The sequence below is a fragment of the Sylvia atricapilla genome, chromosome 7, assembly GCF_009819655.1.
Source record: "Sylvia atricapilla isolate bSylAtr1 chromosome 7, bSylAtr1.pri, whole genome shotgun sequence".
NCBI lineage: Eukaryota > Metazoa > Chordata > Aves > Passeriformes > Sylviidae > Sylvia > Sylvia atricapilla.
In genome coordinates, this window is record NC_089146.1 from 221,687 (window position 1) to 241,367 (window position 19,681).

General features: G+C 53.9%; 1 protein-coding gene across 20 annotated transcripts in view; it reads right to left on the reverse strand.

Annotated features, from left to right (window-relative positions):
• The window catches only part of PCBP3 (poly(rC) binding protein 3), a 51,768-nt gene extending 35,762 nt beyond the window's left edge, over positions 1 to 16,006 (reverse strand). For 18 of the 20 annotated variants that reach the window (XM_066322324.1, XM_066322341.1, XM_066322340.1 and 15 more), the window contains exons 1-3: positions 15,919 to 16,006; positions 9,229 to 9,303; positions 7,931 to 8,041 (exon numbers count right to left, since the gene is read on the reverse strand). The gene's annotated coding sequence lies outside the window, so the exon portion shown is untranslated. Of the gene's footprint in view, positions 1 to 3,524; positions 3,611 to 7,930; positions 8,042 to 9,228; positions 9,304 to 15,918 lie in introns of those variants that run through there. The other 2 variants (XM_066322323.1, XM_066322325.1) reach the window with 2 other exon arrangements.
• Positions 16,007 to 19,681: the final 3,675 nt, after the last annotated feature.

Consider the following 19,681-nt stretch of genomic DNA (forward strand, 5'->3'; position numbering starts at 1 on the left):
TGGGGGAACAGGTCTTCCCACTGCCCCCAGCTTCCATGCTAGGGATGTAAGGGATGAGATGAGGTGCAGAACAGAAAAGACACGGGGATCAAGCAAAGGTGTCGGGGGGAGTCACAACCACCCTGGTCCCATCAATCCTGATCGGATGCGGTGCCCCTTGTCCACAATCCCACACCCGTGATTTCCACCCTGGCCATAGATGCTCTTTGGGAATGGGAGACTGATCAGAGACACGGGAAGGGAGATTCTTGCCTTTGCCTGCCCTGGAGAAGTGACCCAATACCCCGAGGGCATTGGTCAGGATGCAGACTGACCCCATCCCTCCTTTGCCAAGCCCCCACTGGTGTGGGGCCAGAGGTATGGGATAGGGGGACCCCACACAGCTGGCCACACAGGGCTGTGTCCCGCCTGACGCTGTCCCCAGCCGAAGGAACCGGCTGCACGGTGTGTGACAGTGCCGGTGGTGGCCGTGCCAGGCTGCCCTTGTCCCCATCCCGCGGTGCCGGCTCTCCCCGCTCCAGCTGGCGGGGAGGAGGACAGGGCCCTCGGCATCCGGGGGTGGATCGCCAGCGCACTGAGCTCAGACCCTGACAGCAGGCTCCAAAACTGTCACTCCTGATCTGTTTTCACTTCAGCTAAACCTCAGCCCCGATTACAATCAAGGAGAGCCGCCTCTCCTCTCCCCTTCTCCCTGTGGTAGGTCCTCTGTAACCTCAGGTCTCAATGCTGAGCCAAACCCCGGCCGGGGAATGGATGAACCGGCTCCACTGGGAACTGGGGCTGCCAGAGACAGGGCCATGACTGCCCTTCTCCCCAAACCTGGCCCTGGCAGCGAGGGCACAGCCACCACAGTGATGCATCCCTGTGGGTCTCTGTTAAAATCCATGGGGGATATGCCACCGATATCACTGAAACCACAACCTGCCTCTGCCGTGGGTAGTATCCAGCTCCAAACCTGCATCCATGGAGTGGAGAGGCTTTGGTGGCAGCAGGGTGCACCCACTGCCTGCTGCCAGCTCACTGAGCAACCCCCAGATTAAAAAAATCAATTATACCAGATCTGTGTGTCTCTGTGTGTGTGTGTGTGTGTGTGTGTGTGTGATCACAGCACCGGGATGGATGTGTTCAGCGGGAAGCTGGGAAAAAGCTCAGTGGATGGAGACAGCCCTCATGAAGTGGGGAAGCCTTCAAATTTCCTTTTCAGCTCAGCTGCCCATAAAGCAGCTGCAGAGAACCAGCAGGCTCACATCATGGGGGCTGTCACTCGCCCTCGTGCTGCAGCACTGGGGGGCTTGAGGGCAGAGATGCCACCCTGCTTGGGGACCATCCTCTGCTCTCCAAAGGCACACAGAGCCAGGAGCCAGGGCTCTCAGTGCTCCGTTGCCACTGGGATTGAGGTCATCCCATTGTGCCAGGCGTGTGCCCCACACCCGCCACCAAGAGCCAAGCTGCAGGCAAGGTGCCCTCTCCGCCTACTCCTCAGCAAACACCCATTTTCCAAGAGGGGGCCTGGAAAAAACGATTGATCCCCTTGGAAAAGCAATCTTGAGACCCCTCCAAGCAGCATAGCCAGGGGAGTATCCCTCAAGCTGGGGGATAAGCAGGTCCCTGTCCTGCCTGGTCCACCCCAAAAGGGAGCTGGCCACCACAGAGGGGTTTGCTCCATCCACCCACCAGCAATCCCGACAGCACTCCTCTTCCCTCATCCCACGCTATATTCCTGCTGCTTCTTCAATGCCATTCTGAAGGCATTCAAATAATGTCGGAGGCACTTAAGAAGAGATTTTCCCCTCTGCCTTGATCGGCAGCCTTTCGTTCCCAACTCAAAATGACCATTTTTCTTTGGAGGAATAAACGTCCTTTTAATTCAGCATGACTAAAAGAACATTTCCTGCAGTTATTTCCCAAGAAGAAAAATTTGCTTTTGTGTCTGAGAACACTGAAAATATTTATATAAATGAATCCTAAAAAGAAAGGGGGAAGTCTGAGATTAAGAGCTTTGGAAATATTACCGAGCTATTCTGGAATTCCGTATTAAGACCAAAACCCCAGCTATTAGGAAAGAATGTCTGGTTTGTTGTTTTTTCTTTAATTCATCATTGGGTTTCTGTATCAAAATGCAGCCCAGCATCTGCCCTTGCATCTGTCAAAACAAAGGTCAATCATTTTATGGAAACTTAAACACAATGTCCTTGAGCCACTGTTCCTGGTTTATTTTTAAGCCGGACGTGATTTCCAATTACTAAAATCAGATTTTTTGAGATGGTTCACATTCAAATTACACTACTCTAGAAAACTCAGATTACGAGAAAAACACCTGAGAATATTTTTCCTTTAGAGTATGGAGGTGATAATTTCGGGTTCATTTCAACAACTTTTAAGTCCTCTACAACATTTGCCACTAATATTTCACCTTTCTACTTAGAAAGTGATGATGAAACCAAGGAAAATGCAACAGAAACATCATGGTATCAGGAAGAATTTCGACACCCTGAGGAAAATGGGTATCTGAGGGCAAACAGAATAAAAAGCAAGCATCACAATAAAAGGGAATCGTCTCTTGAAATAAAATTTCCCCAACAAAAGGAAAATAAAATTAATAGAAATAGGATGCAATTAAATAATATTTATAGCATTAAAAATTAATGGACATGGAATGGAATTAGAAATATTTTTTAAAAAATACTGGAACTAGAGTGGAATTCAAAATAAAAATATTAAAAAATTCGGAAATATACTGGAACTATACCAATACTATAAACCAAACGAAACCAAACAACGGAAGGTAAAAATCAGATGAATCAGGGTTGCGGGTTTCATTATGTTGTCACTCTAAGACACGATTAACATCCCTGTTATTTTAGTGTCCGTTTCTTGAAGGCAATTCCATTTGTGCCATTCCTACCCAAGCGCGCACACAAATGACACTGTCCAAAGCCTGAGCTGCAAATCATGGAATTTAGGAACAGCTGGATGTTCTGGTTAAGGAAGAGATGGATGCTTCCCTACCCAGAGAGACAATCTTTGGGACTGGCTGCCGGGCATACGTAAAATGGAATTACCTAAAAAAAAGGCACACGCTTTGAGAACGATTTTGCAAAAAAAATCTGCCGCAAGATTTGTCAAATTTAACTTGCAAAAAATATTCTTTTTGCAAAATTTTTTGCAAATTCTGGGGGTTTTTTTGCAAAAAACAAAACCAAAAAAATATTCGGCAAAATAATTTCCCAACAGTATTTTGGGAATTTCTCCCAGGAGAGACTTGGGGAGCAGCCGCTAACTTAAGGGAACCCCGCTGCTCGCGTCCCGATGTCTCCCATAATCCCGCCTCATGCTGCCACAGACTTAAATTTCCTCCATGAGAGATTCCCTTAAAACTGCTCTTAAGCATCCAAAGCTCTTCCAACCCACACCGAAAGCCTGAGACCTGCCTCATTCCAGGATTCTTCCCGGACTTACACTGGTGTGAAAAGTTGCCCGCGGCAGGTGGTCTTCTCCCAGGACAATCTTTTAAATCTCCTTACCTTTCCCAAAGAGCCGCTTTCGTGCTGCTTTGGCGGGAGGGGGATCCAGACAGATGGCCAGTCTTTTCACGTTTGGAAAGGATGAAAAATGCTACAGGGGGGGGAAAAAAAATCCCAGTGATTTTTTTTTTTTCTTATTCCGCCGTTCAGCGCAGAAGGACTCCCAACCTCATTGGCCCTGGGAGATCCACCACGTGGCACAGGATGAAGAGCACGTGACCTATTTTCTCCCAAATCCCTGGGTTTGCTGGAAAGAGGGATGCACCCACCGCTGATGTTCTCGTCACTTCATGGGCTTTGATTTATTTATTTATTTTTATTATTTTTTATTTAAAGGCCACTGAGCAAATCTGAATGCCTCAAGGCAATGAGGGCAAACCAGCCAACGCTTCCAACATGAAGGAGAAAGGATCTCAGCATGAGATGAGCCCCGCTGTGCTGCCCATGTGCAGGGGGAAATTTGGGCATGTTCTAAAGGGTGCCTGCCCATCCAACGTGTGGCCAGAGCCTCCGGGGGGGACAGGAGAGCTGTGCTAAACCCTCCATCTCAGAGGCAGGGTGGAAAGGACCAGGCTGAAGCTCTGCCTGCGTGTCCCAGAGTTCAGCTGGCTCCCTGCAGGAAGGGAATGCGTTACAACTGCTCCATCACCCAAACCAGATGATCTCATGCCCTGATGTTGCTCCTGACCCCTCCTCAGCTGTTCCCATCCTCTGCTGCCCTCCTGGCTGATGCACCAAACAGCTGCTCCAAGAGATGACAATCTCCTGCTCTGGAGGCTGCTGGAGCAGCTTTCCGGGAAGCTGGACCAAGAGCAGTGGAGGGAGTGTGGCACGCTCCAGGTGGGCACTGCCTGCTCCCACCAGCCCATGGCCATGCCAGGCCCAAAGGGTGTTTCAGTGTCCCCCCACAGACACTCACCAAGCCCAAAATGCTGCACAATTTTGGGGATCCCAAAAAAATCCCTGAGACCCTGTGGAGCAAAGAAAGCCAAGCCACTACTCTCAGGATCTGATTTTCACCATTGATGGGGGTGTCCCCTTGTCCCAGCTCTGAACTACCACATCCCAGCTGTCCATGGTCCACAGGCCAAGCATCTCCTGTCCTTCCCTTGGTAACCAGGGCAGGCACCAGCCCTTCAGTGTCCAGGCATTCATTTTGGCAAAGGGAAAAGGAATTTTTGGAGCCCCCAGACATCTTCATGTTCTGTCCATCAAGGCCATTGGTCACAACAGTCAGAAGCTTCCTTTTTCTGGCAACCCAAGTATCCACCTGGCTGTGCCAAGCCTCGGCTGTGCCATCTTTTCATGTTAGGGATACATCTGCTCACCTGAAAGCCCTGGCCAAATCTACCTTGGGCATCTGGATGTTGGTTCTGCAGAGCAGCTGTCCCCAGCCACCCCATCACCCAAGGGCTTGAGCCCTTCTTATCCTTGGGTGGCACCTAAGGCTCCTTTGAGGACAGCTAAGCTTGTTGAAACAGCCACGGCCACCTCCACCTGCAGCCCCTCCTGCTATCACCACCATGTCCCAAATGCTGGTTCTTCCTTCAGATGTGCCCCCTCCACAGCTCTGTACAGGCATGGGAAGCATGAGGAGCACAGCCCCTAATTCCAGATTCTTCCCGAGGCCAGACTGTCTCACCACGCTGTTCCCAAAACAACAAGCACAGCCATAAAAGGCCCCAAACAGTGTAGAAAAGTGCAGGGTTTTACCCAAAGCCTCTCTGGCTCAGAGGGCCATGCTCCAGCCAGATCAAGGGGCACTCAGTTCCAACCAGTACACATCGAGGGAGAAACTTTCCACACTTAGAATTTTCAAACGCAAGCTATGGCCACAGCCCAAAGCACCCAGCTCGCTGCTTGCCCCTCCCATGTTTTCTGATGGCCACAGAGAAGAAACCTCAGCACCCTGGGACTGTAGAAGGTGGTCCTGCTCATGGCAGGGGGTGGAAGCAAGATGAGCTTTAAGATCCCTTCCAACCCAAAGCATTCCGTGATGCTGTGATTCCTCAAACTCCTGCCTCACCTTTCAGCCCCCTCCTCCTTCCCCAGCAAAGCTAAAGCTGGCTCCACAGTAATCTTCCCAATAATTATATAATAGAGAGGCAGGCGGGTGAATTATTTCAGGCCACTGTGCTGATAGAAAGCAAGCTGGTTTAAAAGATCTGAACAAGCAGTACTTAGATTAAAATGGTTTGTTATTTTCAGCTGCAGGAAAAAATCTGTTGCTAAAGTACAGACGACACGAAGCGAAGGCGCATCATCTTCTTTCCCCCCAAAACCTAACCTTTTTATATATTAGCCAAGACAAGTTCTAAGTTTCCAACCACAAATCAGGTTTTTGCTTCCCAATAGGTAAAAAAAATACATTTTGCCAGTTCATATGACATTTTAGCTAAAGATTAAGAGCCCTTCAAATTGCTTTTTCCCCGTGTGAAGCCATCAGAGCCCTCAAATCAGGAGAATCCGCACACAGCTCAGCAGATAACATCACTGCCTGTGAAAAATATGGCTCCTGGCACAATGGGCATCAACCTCTCTGCCCTGCCCCGTGCCTCCCCACACCCCTGAGCTGATGGTAGGTGGATGCCATGCTTACCGGCAGCGCAGAGGTGGCAGTGACAGCTGAGAGAAGCCCATCAGACAGCGGGACAGCTCCCTACAGGAGAGACCTATATGTTGTCCCCCTGGCCCCCCAGCAAGGTCAGCAGCCTGGGGTGCTGTGCTCTGACTGATGGCTTTGGAAAGGCGTGAAGGGGAGGCAGGAACAAAACGGGGAGAGAAGGAGCTGGCGCCAGGGGCCGAGCCCTCCGCAGGGCATGGCACTCATCAGCCCATTTTGGATCAATAGGTGAGCTCTGCTCATTCACCTTCAACTTCAGATGGAGCAGAAGGGTCAAACTGAGAAATGGTTTGGCACTGGCAGACACACCCCCATCACCACCCTGCAGCCTCGTGTCACAGCTGTTTGCCCTGCTGGAATGGACAATTCCCACCCCACAGTATCTCCAGAGTCAGCATTCCCACCTGAGCACACTGCTAACCCTGTAGAATCTCCATCTTCCAGCATCAGCAGTGACCACTCATCCCACCACCTGGATGGGAGATGGAGCAGCAATTTTTCCAGTGCTAAGTCCCAGAATATCCTGAGTTGGAAAGAATCCACAAGGATCCAACCTTGGATAGAGTCCAACCCCTGGCCCTGCACAAGACAATGCTCAGAATCCCACCTTGTGCTCTTCCAGGTGCCTCTCTCAGCTGTAGTTTTGCTATAAAAATGTCACGGTACCACACACAGAGGATCAGCCTCGAGTTCTGACGATGGAATCCCACAGCCTTGAGGAGGACTTGGATGGAGACAAGCACCAGGCTCCTCTCCCTCCTGTGGATGTGGGAGAGGGGCTGGGACACAGACCTGGGAGAAGGGATGGATGGGATGGTGCACAGGGAGCATGAGAAGGCAGAAAAATTACACCAGAGACCTTCCCAGAGAGAGATGGGAGCTATGAGATGTTTTGATGTTCACCCAAATTTAGCCTTATAGTGCAGGAAAGTGCATTCACTAAAGCCAGAGAATAAAACACACTTGCTGTTGATGGCAGAAACCTCAGACCAGACATAACCAGTACCCACCACATCACCAGAGGCCATGGATAAACCTCCTCACAGTTTTTCTGGCAAATTCTATCCTTGCTGTACCTTACTGAGTCACCTCCAGCTCCTCTGGGAAACCCCCACCCCCTGATCCAAAACACACCCTCATGTTGCAGCTGCAGGCTGTTTGCTCTGGCTGGTCTCTCCCACCGTTTTCTGTGCAGAAAACAGGGATAAAATGACATTTGTAAAAGGAATGGGAGAAAAGAGAAACGGGCTTATCTGTTGCCACAACATTTCTACTTTATGGCACTGTCTTCTCCCTCGGAGGTGCGCATCCGCCTCTCCACTAATGGAAAATGTTGCCCCGCCATCCATTCGTGCCAGTCAATGTATGGGACAACATAATGGCCTGGGGCCACTCCACATCTATTTTAGTCACCACAGCAGAGTGGCTGATGAAAATCACCCTGTCTCTGCACTTCCCAGCTCAGCTCTTCCGCTGGCTTTAATGGAATGGCCAGTGCGGCAGAAAGCAGGCGGTGAGGGCGGATGTGGTGGCATGGGAGACCTGCAGGGATGCAGGAGACAGGCCCCATCACCCTCCCTGCAGGTACTTCACAGCCTAAGGGACCTGCAAGAGCCCTCCTCCCAGGATATGCCCAGAGAAGGTGTGGCTGCCCCATCCCTGGAAGTATTCTAGGCCAGGTTGGATGGGGACTGTTGATGGTGTCCCCATGAAACATGATGAGCTTTAGGGCCCCTTCCAATCTGAACCATTCCAGGACTGTATGACTCGGGAAGGACCTTACCTTACCCTACAGGACGGCCTCAAGCTCCAGAGTGACTCCTGGGAGGGTCTGGCTGCACCAGAAAAGGGCATGCTGAGTGCAGGGGGGAGCCCAGCAGTCCACAGCACGAGCCTGCAGACCAGGACATGGCAGAGGTTAAGGCACAGCACAGAGGAAAGACCAAAGCTGCTTAATGTGAACTTCAGAGAGAAATAAAACATAGACAGGGTTGGGGGTCAGGGAAGAATGGTCAAAAGCATCACCTCCAGGTTGTGTTTGGGGTAGGCAAGCAGAACTTATATTTTTCTCTACGTTGCAAACAGGTCTGTGCAGACACTCAGCATCCACCAGCCACAGGAAATCATCCTGTGGAGGAGGGGATCCCTGGGATGCCAGAGAGACTTCCCGGTGACCACAGCCCAGCAGTGCTCCTCTGTGGTCACCTGCCTGTGCTCGTGCCCAGCTGTGGAGCATGGGGCCTGCCTCCTGCAGAAATCCAGCCTTGGTGGAAAGAATTCAGCACATTTCAGTGCCATGGGTGCTGGGTGCCAGCTGGATTTTTGCTGCTGCTCCAAATAAGTTAACTGGGGCATGTACTATCCATCAATACAATCAATGGAGCAGCCTCAGCTGCTAATAAACCAACTGCCAGAGGGCAGGAAAATCTCTCCACTGCCCAAAATATTCCCTGGGCAGCAGGGTGGGTGACCTGAAGACACCGTGCTTGGACTTGGGGCTGCTCTTAGTGTGCTGGGCACCTTGTGTGTGTTAACAGGGAAAACCCTCCTATTCTTGGTGACTCAGCAGCCTCCATGCCCATCCCCAGCCACCTGGGCATTGCCCTGCCATGGGAAGGAGCCTGTCAGTGGCAGGGAAGGCCACAGGATGTTCTGGGTCAGTCTTCAGTCCTGCCAATGCTCACAGCACCATCAGTGCTAAGGCCAGAGAGTGTTGCCCAGGACTTTTTTCCTTTGGGGGCTGAAAACCTCCAAGGATGGAGCATTCTTTTCTTTTTTCTCTTAAATATTTTTTTTTAATTTTTTTATTTTTTTATTTTTTCTTTTAAATAGTTCTCTCCATGTCCTCCAAGGTAGTGGCTACATCCCCAGCCCGTGTCACCTGCAAGCAGGAAATTTTCATCAGCACCTGCAAGCAAGGTCCCAGGATGGACTCTGAGGGACTTCCCTGCCCTCCAGCGAGACAACCAAGTCAGATAAATTCTAAGTCCCAATAAATGCTGCAATTGCAACATCCAGTCCTATGGGCTCTGGCCAAAGCTAAAAAACTGGAAAGAATGGAACCCCCAGACTGTGACTCACCACTGGAGGACCCGCAGGGACAGGCTGGGGATCCCGTGGAGCTGGTGGTCAGCAGTGCAGGAGGCAGGGAGGGATCTGGAAGACAGCACATCTCAGCACCCTGAGGAGTCCAGGTAGCCCCCCAACTTGGAACCCACAGAGCATCCTCGGCTGCCATGGCCAAGAGCAGCACAGGGAAGCCCAGGCACAAGTCAGCGAGGTCCTTGGTAATTGTTTTATTCCAATCAGCACCAATTGCTGGTGACTGATTCCAGGACTGATGGTAAGAAGGGAAAACCCTCATCATGGCACCAGTCTCATCAACATACCCATGAAAAGGGAGCTCAGGCAAGGATTTAGGTATGCTGGAAAGACAAGTGGTTGCAAGGAAACCCCAATCCTTCTTCCCAGAGCCAGCGTGAGCACAGATCATCAACCCACACCCTACAGATCCCGGGCAGAAGATACTTGCACTCATCTTCCGGGTCCCAGGTTTGAGTTCATCCCAAGGCAAGGCTTAGCATCCAGGGAACACAGCATTAAGGAATTTGTTAGCAGTTTTCTTAATCAAAAATGGGTCCACCTCTCAGCAGCTCTGCTCCTTGTTATGTCCCACCCCTTCCACTACGAAGCTGCAGGTGAGATCCCAGCCAAGCCCCCGTGCTCCTGCAGGAGGCACCAGTGCACACTGGAGAGGTTCTGTGCCATCAGGGTGCAGGTCCCCTCCAGGTGCACCCATGCCTGTGTGTCCCACAGGACTGGGGCTGTGCTGGGACAACTTCAGCTCCAGCAAAGGTAAGAGTGAACCTCAAGCAACTCAAAAGCAGCCTCCAGGCAGAAACCTCAGCACTGAAAAAGACATCTTGGCTGCTTTAAGCACCCTCTGACAGCTCCAGTGGGGCTGTTTCCAGAAAATTCTGCTGGGCACAGCCATCCAGCACCTGCCACGCCACACCACAGTGTTTCCTTCCTCATCACTGACCAGTCCAAGGCACTCAGGAACTGGTTTAAAAGGCATCATGAGATGGACAAGCAACATTTGGGCTGCTGGAGGACTATCACCCTCACTGTCACCTCCCGAATCCTCTCTTCAGCACGGCCAAAGCCCCTGCCCCTTGTGGCTGCCCCAACAGTACAGGCAAAGGAGCCAATTAAACTTTTTTCCTGGTTGAAGTGGAGCAGGCATTGGTGCCAAGAGGTGTCGGGGGGGGTTTCCTCACCCGAGCTTTAGGTGCTTTAAAGTCCTTGGCCCTCTAAAAAGCCCCGAGTCGCGTCGGTGTAAAAAAGCAGAGTCCTCAAGGTTTGTTTCCAGGTTTCTCGTGTTGTTTATTATTTGGTATCTCAAAATTTTCTCTGCTCCCAGCCGAGGTCCGGACAGCAGCTGGGACACGAGGCGACTGCCCCACAGATGGGACGTCCCCTAACATTTATACAGATTATTACATACTAGTTATTTACTATTTTGTGCCAATGCCCAGTGCCCACACCAGAAGTGACATTCTACTTTGGTCTAATCCACTCTAACTACTTTGTGCCATCACCGCCCCAAAAAATGGAGGAAGAGGAAGAAGAAGTACATGAGGTACCACCCAAATTCCACCATCTTGTCCCCATTTACCTCTATTCTAAAAATTCTAAAACTATTAAATTCTACATCATCTACTGTGCCAAATTACAATTTTCACATCCTGGTGGTTTGTAATTACTTTTGCAATGTTGAAAACTTTTCCCATGGACCAAAATCAAACCCGGTGTTTTCCTGGGCTCTGTGCCAAGGTCTCCGAGCCCCCTGGACCGTCTCCACACCCCCCTGTCCAGGGCTCAAACTCCTTTCCTCAGGTCCCAGGCCATCCAAGGGGATGTCCTGGACTCCAACAAGAGGAACCAGTAAGCTTCTCCCACAAAAAGCTTTCCAGCTCCTGACCCGTGGCAGGGGAGGGCACGGCTCCATCCCTGCACAGCCAGCTAGCCCTCGTGGACTACGTCCCATCAGGAAATTTGGTCAGGAATGTTCACAAGGATCACTCAGGATGCTGAAGGAGTCAGTTCTGAACAGCAGAGTGCCCAGATCCCACCTATTGCTCCCACAAAAAAGCACCTGAGGATGCAACAAATTCCAATGCATCCATGTGGCCAATCCCAAAAATCAGCCTCTGGAGACCACAGCATGTCACTGCCCTTAACTCATCCCTGTGAGGCCACAGGGACCCAGGGGCTGGGCAGCACCCACAGCTCGATGGCCCCACCTACACCAGAGCCCTCGGCCACCTCATGCCAGGGGGCTCAAACTTTAGTCTGTGATGGGAACGGAGGATACACATTGGACAAACCTGGGGAAGGGGGAAAACAGCCAAGGGGAAAGAGCTGAGGGTGGCTCCTTGCTGATGCCCAGCCTCCAAGGTGAGCTGGTGTTACTTCCATGTGGGAGCAGTTCCTGTGCCTGGTCCCACAGGGCTGTGAAAGCTCCCTGTTTCTGCTCAGGCAGGGTAGGATGCCCTATCCTACCACCCCAAATATCACATCCCCCCCTCCATACCACTCCCCTTTCCCAAAAATACCAAAGCCTGCTGCAACACCCACCCTGCCTCTCCTGCAAACTCAGGACTTCAGTTTCCCTCACAAGTGAGTCTCTGGCTGTTTGTGACCATCAGGAACCTTCCTTGGGATGTTTGGGACCGTGGGGCACCTGTGTGAGGTCCAAGCTTTGCAGAGAGCATGGAGAGCTTGGTTAGGTCCTCTGGCTTTGCTGTGACCCTCCAGAGAAAACCCAAGGTCTTTTGGAAGACATGCTGTGCAGTGGTGAGGGAGAGATGGTATGGGGATGAGACAGGATATGACGGAATGAAACGGATGGGATGGGGTAGGATAGGATGGGATGGGATGAGATGAGGTGGAATGGGGGTGGGATGGGGATGCTCTCCTACTATACCACCAAACCCTCATCTATAGCACACCCCACGGACGGGAAGGTCAGTGAGATGGCTCCACCTGCACTGATCCCCAGGCTGCCAGCCCCCTTTGTGCTAGTGGGAATTCCCTCCACTGAGGACAAAGCAGACCCCACATTGCCAGGATCCACTTTGTTCCAGGGTTCTGGGCACTGCTGCTCCCCGTGCAGGGAGAAAGGGACCCTCCCCTGATCTGTGCTCCCATCATCCGCCTGCCCGGGCGTTCCACACAGACAGAGGCAACGATTTTAATGTCCCAGTGAACAAGCTGTCAGGATGCATCAGCCTCAAAGGGCAGGCTTCAGAGCTGCCTTCTCCTCCCGGGTGCTGCCTGGGCCAGGAAAAGCAATCCCAGCTCCACGCGTGCACACACACCCCCCGTGTCACCGGTGCCTGTGATTCTCCAGCCTTTTAACGAAAACTCCTGGCAAACCCTGCTGGGAAGGAGCGGGAGGCAGCCAGGCCGGGCTGGGGCTTGGAGAGGAGGTGCCGCTGGGCTGGAGCATCCCCTGACATGATGGGAGCCGAGTGCTGCAGAGCCAGCAGCAGCCTGGGCACACAGGGGCCGAGAAAAGCCAAGAGCAGAGCTGACATCTGCCCCCTGGGCGGGTACCTAATGAGCAGAGACACTGTCCACTTGCACAGAAGAGGGAAAGTGGAAAGATCCCTAAGCTGACACCTGGCAGCCTCCATTGGTGCCCCTGACCAAACAGTGCGGGAAGGAGCACAGCAGTGGAGGGGCTGGAGCCGGCCACCCCTGGGCTCTGCAGGGCTGGGTGACCTGGATGGCCGCAGGGCTGACATTTCAGTGGCTCACCTGCGCTGCCCAAACCTCCAGTCTGGGATTTTCTGTCACCTTAGAAGAAAAACTGGTGCTTCCAGGGAGCTGGAGGGGGGCGTCTGGGAGGGTCCCATGTTGCCCCATGCCCCAGGAAGAGGCAGCAGCACGGCAGGGAGCACGTTCCTGGGTCCAGCAGCACACCAGACCTGCTCTAGGCTGGGATCTAGGCACGGGCAAAGGCTCCCCGTGTCCCCTGCTCTCCACATCCCAGGAGCAGGGTGGCACTCAGCAATGCTCCAGCCCCCGGTGTCACCCCCCACACTTCCACAAACCTAATTCTGTCAGTCCCCATAAATCCAGCCTCCCTAAGCCCACTTGTCACAAGCTCTTTCCTAACTCACCCTACCTCCAGCTTCTTCCCTACCCACCACCTTCCACTGGTGATGAGACAGGAGCGATGGAGCAGAAGGGAGAGGCCTCTATTGCCCCTATCACCTCCCAATTTTCCCTTCAGGAAAACTTGGCTCTAAAAGTACTTGCGAGCCAGGAAACACCCTCATGCTCCCCAGATCCCAAAGGGGGATGCTCTTCTCCCCACCTGCCTGCCTGCTTTCCCAAAGGCCAAGTGGATTTACAGGAAGATCATCTCCCTGCAACTATCCTGGCTCAAAGGGGAGATCCTGGCGCATCCTCAAGGCTTTCTGCCAGCCTAAAAAGCAGCTTCAAAACACCGACATTACTCCCAATGGTTTTCACCAGCTCCATCAACAAACAGTCTTGGGTCTAAACCCCACTACAAGCATGACTTTCTCCTGCCTGGCTCTTTTCCAACAAGCGTAGTCAGAAACACCCAAAAGAAGGCTCCAGCCCTTTCCCTGGGATGCCTGGGAGCGCAAACTGGGCTCAGGCTGCTCCTCCCTGGCAGCCCACTGATCTGCTGGGCTCAAGCAGATGGAGCGGCCACAAATCCCCCTGTAAGCCTGGGAAGGGACTAATCTCCCAGAGGACAAATCGGTTGGCATGGGGGGGGAAGCTCAACATTGCACTTTTTCCTCCCTCCTGTGGCAAACCCAGCAGCACCCAGAACACCCAGAGGGATCACGGCACCCCCAAGGGCAGAGGCAGCACCAGGAGTTTGGGTACCTGCTGGAGGCCCAGTTTGGGGACAAGCAGACATTTAGGTCACAGCCAGCTAAGCCTCTCATGCCCCGCACAGGGAGATGTGGCAGCTGATGTCTCTGTGGGGAAAACCACATCTGGTGAGCTCTTAAAACTGCCAAGATGCTCCCCAGCCACGAAGGGGATTCTTCAAGTCTGAGAGGTCCTTGGTGGGCGTGGGAAGCGGGAGGAGCAGCCGCTGGGATGAGGTGGATCACCCACAGTGGAATCCCTGCTTCTTCCTCACGCTTGGATGAGGATTAGGTCCACTGGGGTGGGTCAGTCCAGGTCCAGATGATGGGATCTGGAGAGCCAAACATTCTTTCTCCAAACACAGACATCCCCAGAAGGACTGGGGATGATAACGTGCTGATGTCAAAGCCCCACAGCAGATCCCGCCACGGACATCGCCCCCAGCCATGCTCACCCCACTTTCAGAAAGGTGTTTCTGCCCCAAAGACCTCAAACCAGAAGTCAGCCCAAGGAGGCACAGCCCAGCCCTGCTCCCGGGGCCATCCACAAGCATTAACCCTCTCCAACTAATTTTTCTTCTGCTCCAGAAGCCACAGAAAGTGAAGTCAGCAAATTTCATGCCACCCTTCGTTCGTCTGGGTTGTGTTTTTTATCCTCTCCTCCTTTCTTTCTTGCATCCTCTCTTCCCTTGCCTAAGGGCTGGAAAACTCCTCCTGTGTGCTTGCAAGGGACAAATGTCTTGCCAGATATCGTCAGCCCTACTCAGAAAACTCCAAGGCAGGAGAGCTGATGAGGACAGGCACAGGAACACTCAGAAACGCTTGGAGGGAGGAAGCTGTAGCCCAGGGAGAGGATGGAAAAGGTTACAGGCTGGGATTTGGGGCATCTGGGTCTGGATTGCACCCTGCACCTCAGATGGAGGATTATGGATGGCCAGCAGAGCCCAGGGAACTCCTGATGAGGTGTGACACCCACCAGTGTGGCACAGCATCAGTGCCACCTCTCTGGGTGCCACTGCACATCCAAAGCAATGGCCTGAGACAGAGGATGAGCCATCGGTGTGTCCCTGGGGACCACAGCCACTCAAGCTATGCAGTCGAAACAGGCTATTTCAAGTCCCTCACTAATCCATCCCCATGCCTCGGAGGAGAGATTTGGGAAAAATCCCGAAATTTCTCTGAGGGAACCCCAGAAAAACCTGTTTTCCAGGTGGGGAAACTGAGTCACAGAGGAAACCTCTATGGACAGGCTTGCCTGCCCCATAAAGCCACACCATCACAGGGAAGGGCTACCCTGGGCTCATGCCATCATGCCCTGCCTTCATGTTATTAGTCCCATAAAAGCCTTTAAATGGGAATTGTTTCCATATTTTAAGGAAAGCTTAGAGGCACAGAGTGAGTGAGCATCTCTGGAGGTCTCTGGCTCGGATCCTGGCTCGAGGAGAGTCACTCCAGAGATGGATTTGGCTGCCTGGCATGAAATGACTCCACCCTGAAACTTCAAAACTCTTTCCAAGCCCTCCATTTTCTGCCTGCATACAAGGAGATGTTCCCTGGATGCCCTCACCCACTGTCATCACTAGAAGACCTCATTTTTATCCCTTTTCAGAGCACAATGGGCAGCAGGGACCTCACCACAGATCATCACCTGGATAAAAGGGGACCACTTCATGGTGGTGCTCACTGTGATGATGTCCCCATGCCCATGATTGTGACCCCATGCCCACAGCAGTGTCCAGCCTGGAATGGCCACCAGCCTGAGTGACCTGCGCCTGGGGTGAACATGCCACCATCACCCCAAGAGTCCCCTGGACAGCCCCAGGCTATGGTGGGGTCATTCCTGCCTCCTCACCTCCAGAGTGGGTTGCAGGCACAGCGCAAGGTGAAGGCACATCTGGCAGCGCTGGGAGGGTGGAGCTACAGCTGGATGGTTGGCTCCTTCCCTGCAGAATAAAGGGATGAGAGTCACTTATGGGGCAAAGCATCCTTTGAACAATGTGCCTTCCACAGCAGGCCCCCACCCTGGGGACACCCACACAACCGTCTGAACCCATGCCAGAGATGTCACCAGCACAATTCCCTCAGGATAAGCAAGTCCTAGATGCAGCTTTTCCCAGCCCAGCTGACCAGAGTCCTCTAAGGCATAATCAGAGGCCTCTGGGGCACTTGGATTTTCAGGAAATCATCACCTTGTGCTGGTAAAGTAGGGACAAGAGGGTTTGCTCCTCAGTGGCAGAGATTTGTGAGTCATCCTCCAGCCTGATGTCCTTGAAACAGAGCCAAAAAAGCTTTTAGCCAAAGTAGCCAGCAATAAGATACACCAGACCTGGAGCTCCAGGATTAACCCTTTCCTGGCAGAAGCTGGCTGGCTGCCCTCCCATGCAGATCCTTTCCCCTCCTTTGCTCAGTGCTGGATTTTCCCACTCTGTGAACCCACCAGGTTGGTGGACACGAGGCCAACGCTGCCCTAGCAAAGGCAGGGAGGGGGACATGCCATGAGACGCCAGTGATGGGCTGCTGCCAGACCAGATGGGGTCTCCCCAGGCCACCCAAATGGGGAACAGCATTTCTCTTCCACACGCCCCACCACAAAGCCTGCCCAGCAAACAAAACGGTGTTTGTGGTCCAACAAAGGGAAAATACAGCTCAGAAAAATAAGGTGGAAAATTTAAAGCTCTTTATTTTGCCGTTTTGGGGGGAAGGCTCTTGATTCCTGCACTCCTGAGTCCTTGTTTCATTTAGCAACCCACCAACCATCTGTGGCTCCGATGGGATCCTCGTTGTTCAGTGTGTTCAAGATTCGATGGGCTTTACCCAAAACAGAGGGAAACAGCCCGCTGGAGAGTCCCATCCCTCCTCGACAGAAAACAGACCTTTGGGGACAGGTGGGAAATTCTGTGTTAAAAGGAGGTTTTCCGCCCTGCAGACAGGCAGAGATGTGCCAGCACTCAGCTTTCTTACCAACCTGATGACATTGGACCTGTTCTTGTAGTGTGGAAAGATGGGAGCTTCAAACCACGGTCGTGGCAATGGGCATGAACCCCACTGAGCTGGGACAGGGAAAGAGGATGGAGCATGATGCTCCTTGCCCAGGGCTGGGAGTGAAGGGTCCACCCAGGAGTGGCTGCATCAGCACAGCCTTGCTGTACAGGGCCTCAAAACAAGCCCAGCCTCTCCTGGGAACATCAAAAAGAGAAGGGAAAGGTACTGGAGATGATATGGTACCCACTAACCTCGGCTGAAGCCTCCTGCCACAGCCCCATGGATCCAAGCATTGCCCAACCCACTTCAGCAGTCCGGCAGCATTTTGGTATCTGCATGGACCTGCCCAGGGCACTTAAAGTGAGCTCAGACAGGGATTTCCCTCTCACATCCTCCCACAGGCTGCTATAGAAATGCTATTTGAAAGCACAGATTAGGTCACGGAGATTTTGAGTGGCTTCTTCACCTTCTGCAGGGGTCTCTATCCCCAGTTTGCTTCCTTACAGTCTGCAGCAGGGGCTGCTGAGCGTCCCCTCCACCCTGAGGCACCCCTGTGCCCCTGCCAGCCCACCCCAGACCCCAGGTGCAGTGTCCTGTATCCCCCACCAGGACCACCCGCTCCCTCACACCGCATCCCTCAGGATGCACCAACGCTCTCTGCTCTCCCAAGGACAGGAAGCAGGAACCATCCAGGCCTGGAAAGCCTGGAACACCATCTCCCGGCTGCCTGCAGCAATGGGACAATCCCTGCAGCGATTCCCGGGTGGCCATGCAGCATCCGCATGGGGTGGGGATGCTCTGCGGCGTGGCCGTGCAGGAGGATGCTGCACTGGCCGGGCTGCTGCACGTACTCCTCCCCAGGACGGGTCTCCCCCAGACCCTGAGAGCGCCTGCTGAAAGGAGGTGGGCAATAAATGCTGCCCCAGGAGCCAGAGCTGAATAAACTCACCCCTGCTGAGCCCGCTCCATGTGATGAGAGGTGGTGGCTCCAGTGGGGAGCAGCCCCAGCACAGGGCACCCACGGCTCCCTCGAGGCACATGCTGAAAAACCAGCTCAGTGACTGAGTGGGGGGCAGCCCTGCCTGTGGCACGGGTTAAAATTAGATGGTCTCTAAAGTTCTTTCCAATCCAAAACGTTCTGTGATTCTGTGATGATTCTGATTTCGGAGGAAGGAGAGAAAAGCCCTGCCTGGGGAAATGGGCTCCCAGGAGTTATCCACCCAGTTACAGGGGAAGTTTGGAGGCCTGGGACCCCTTTTCTGCCCCCAGCAGTGATACCGAGGCTGCGTTTGAACCGCTTGGTGACCACCACACCTTGAGCACAGGCTAATAAATGACCACCAGCCCGACACTCGTCAGACCCCACGGGTGCTGGCACCCAAAAGCCAGCAGCCAGGGCTCAGAAACGCACTGTGGCATCCCCCGGGATGTTCCCACCTAAACCCACGCAGCATCCCCGCCGTCATCCATCCCCATGCACATTTCTCCCTGCAGCGGCGAGGGGTCGGAAAGTCGCCCGCCTTGGAGACCCCCCACTTATCCCCAAGTGGGGGCAGCACTTTGGGATTGTTTCAGCAGCGCCGGGGAGCCTCCCAAAGCTGGGAGCCAGGGACAGAGAACTCCCAGAGCCTCGCAGAGCCGCCCAGCCGGGAAGGTGGCAGCACACGGGGGCACCTCCTGGGGACAGAGGGACACGGGGACAGGGCCGGTGGGTGCCCGCCCTCCGCTCCTCGGAGCGATGCCGCCTCGCCCCGACGCTGCCGCCGCCACACCCATCCGCACAGGGACCCTTCATCCCGGCTCCGGGTGCCGCGGTGCCTCTGCGGGAGCCGCAGCGCCGTCCCGGGCCCCCCACGCCCAGAACACACTCCCCAGAGAAGGCAAAGCCCTACCTGTGTCCGGCCGGGCGGCTGGGGCAGGCCGGGGGAGCGGCAGGGCTGACTCAGGGCCGGCGGCAGCCGGAGCCGAGCGGGAGCGCCCGGCACTGCCCGCCCCCCCGGCTCTGCCCAGCCCGCCGACTTCCTGCCCCTGCCCGTCCCTTCCCGGCCCAGACACAGTGCCTGCTCCTGCTCCTGTCTCTAAACCTGCTCCTCCCCTGGCCCAACTCCTCCTCTAGCCCCTGCCCCTGCTCCTCCGCTGCCCTGTGTCTAACACAGCCCCTGAACCTGCTCCTCTCCTGCCCTAAGTGCTGCTCTTCCCTACTCCCGCCCCCGCCCCTCTGCTGCCCTCTCTCTGATAAAGCCCCTGAAACTGCTCTTCCCCTGCTCAGTCTCTGCTCCTGCCCCCGCCCCTCCACTGCCCCTCTCTCTAATAAAGCCCCCGAAACTGCTCCCCTCCCGCCCTAAGTGCTGCTCTTCCCTACTCCAGTCTCTGCTCCTGCCCCTGCTCCTCCACTGCCCTCGCCCTACCCAGTCCCTGCCGCTGCGCTCTGCTGCCCGGGGGCAGTCCCAGGTGACACTGCCCAGGTGACACTGCCCAGGTGACACTGCCCAGGGTGACTCTGCCCAGGGTGACTCTGCCCCAGGGTGCTGGCGTTGTTCGGGTGTCCAGCATCGCCCCGGACCCACACCCTGAGGAGCTCCCGGATCCGGCTGCGTTTAAGGGAAGGACCTAACCCTGCCACCGTCCTGGCC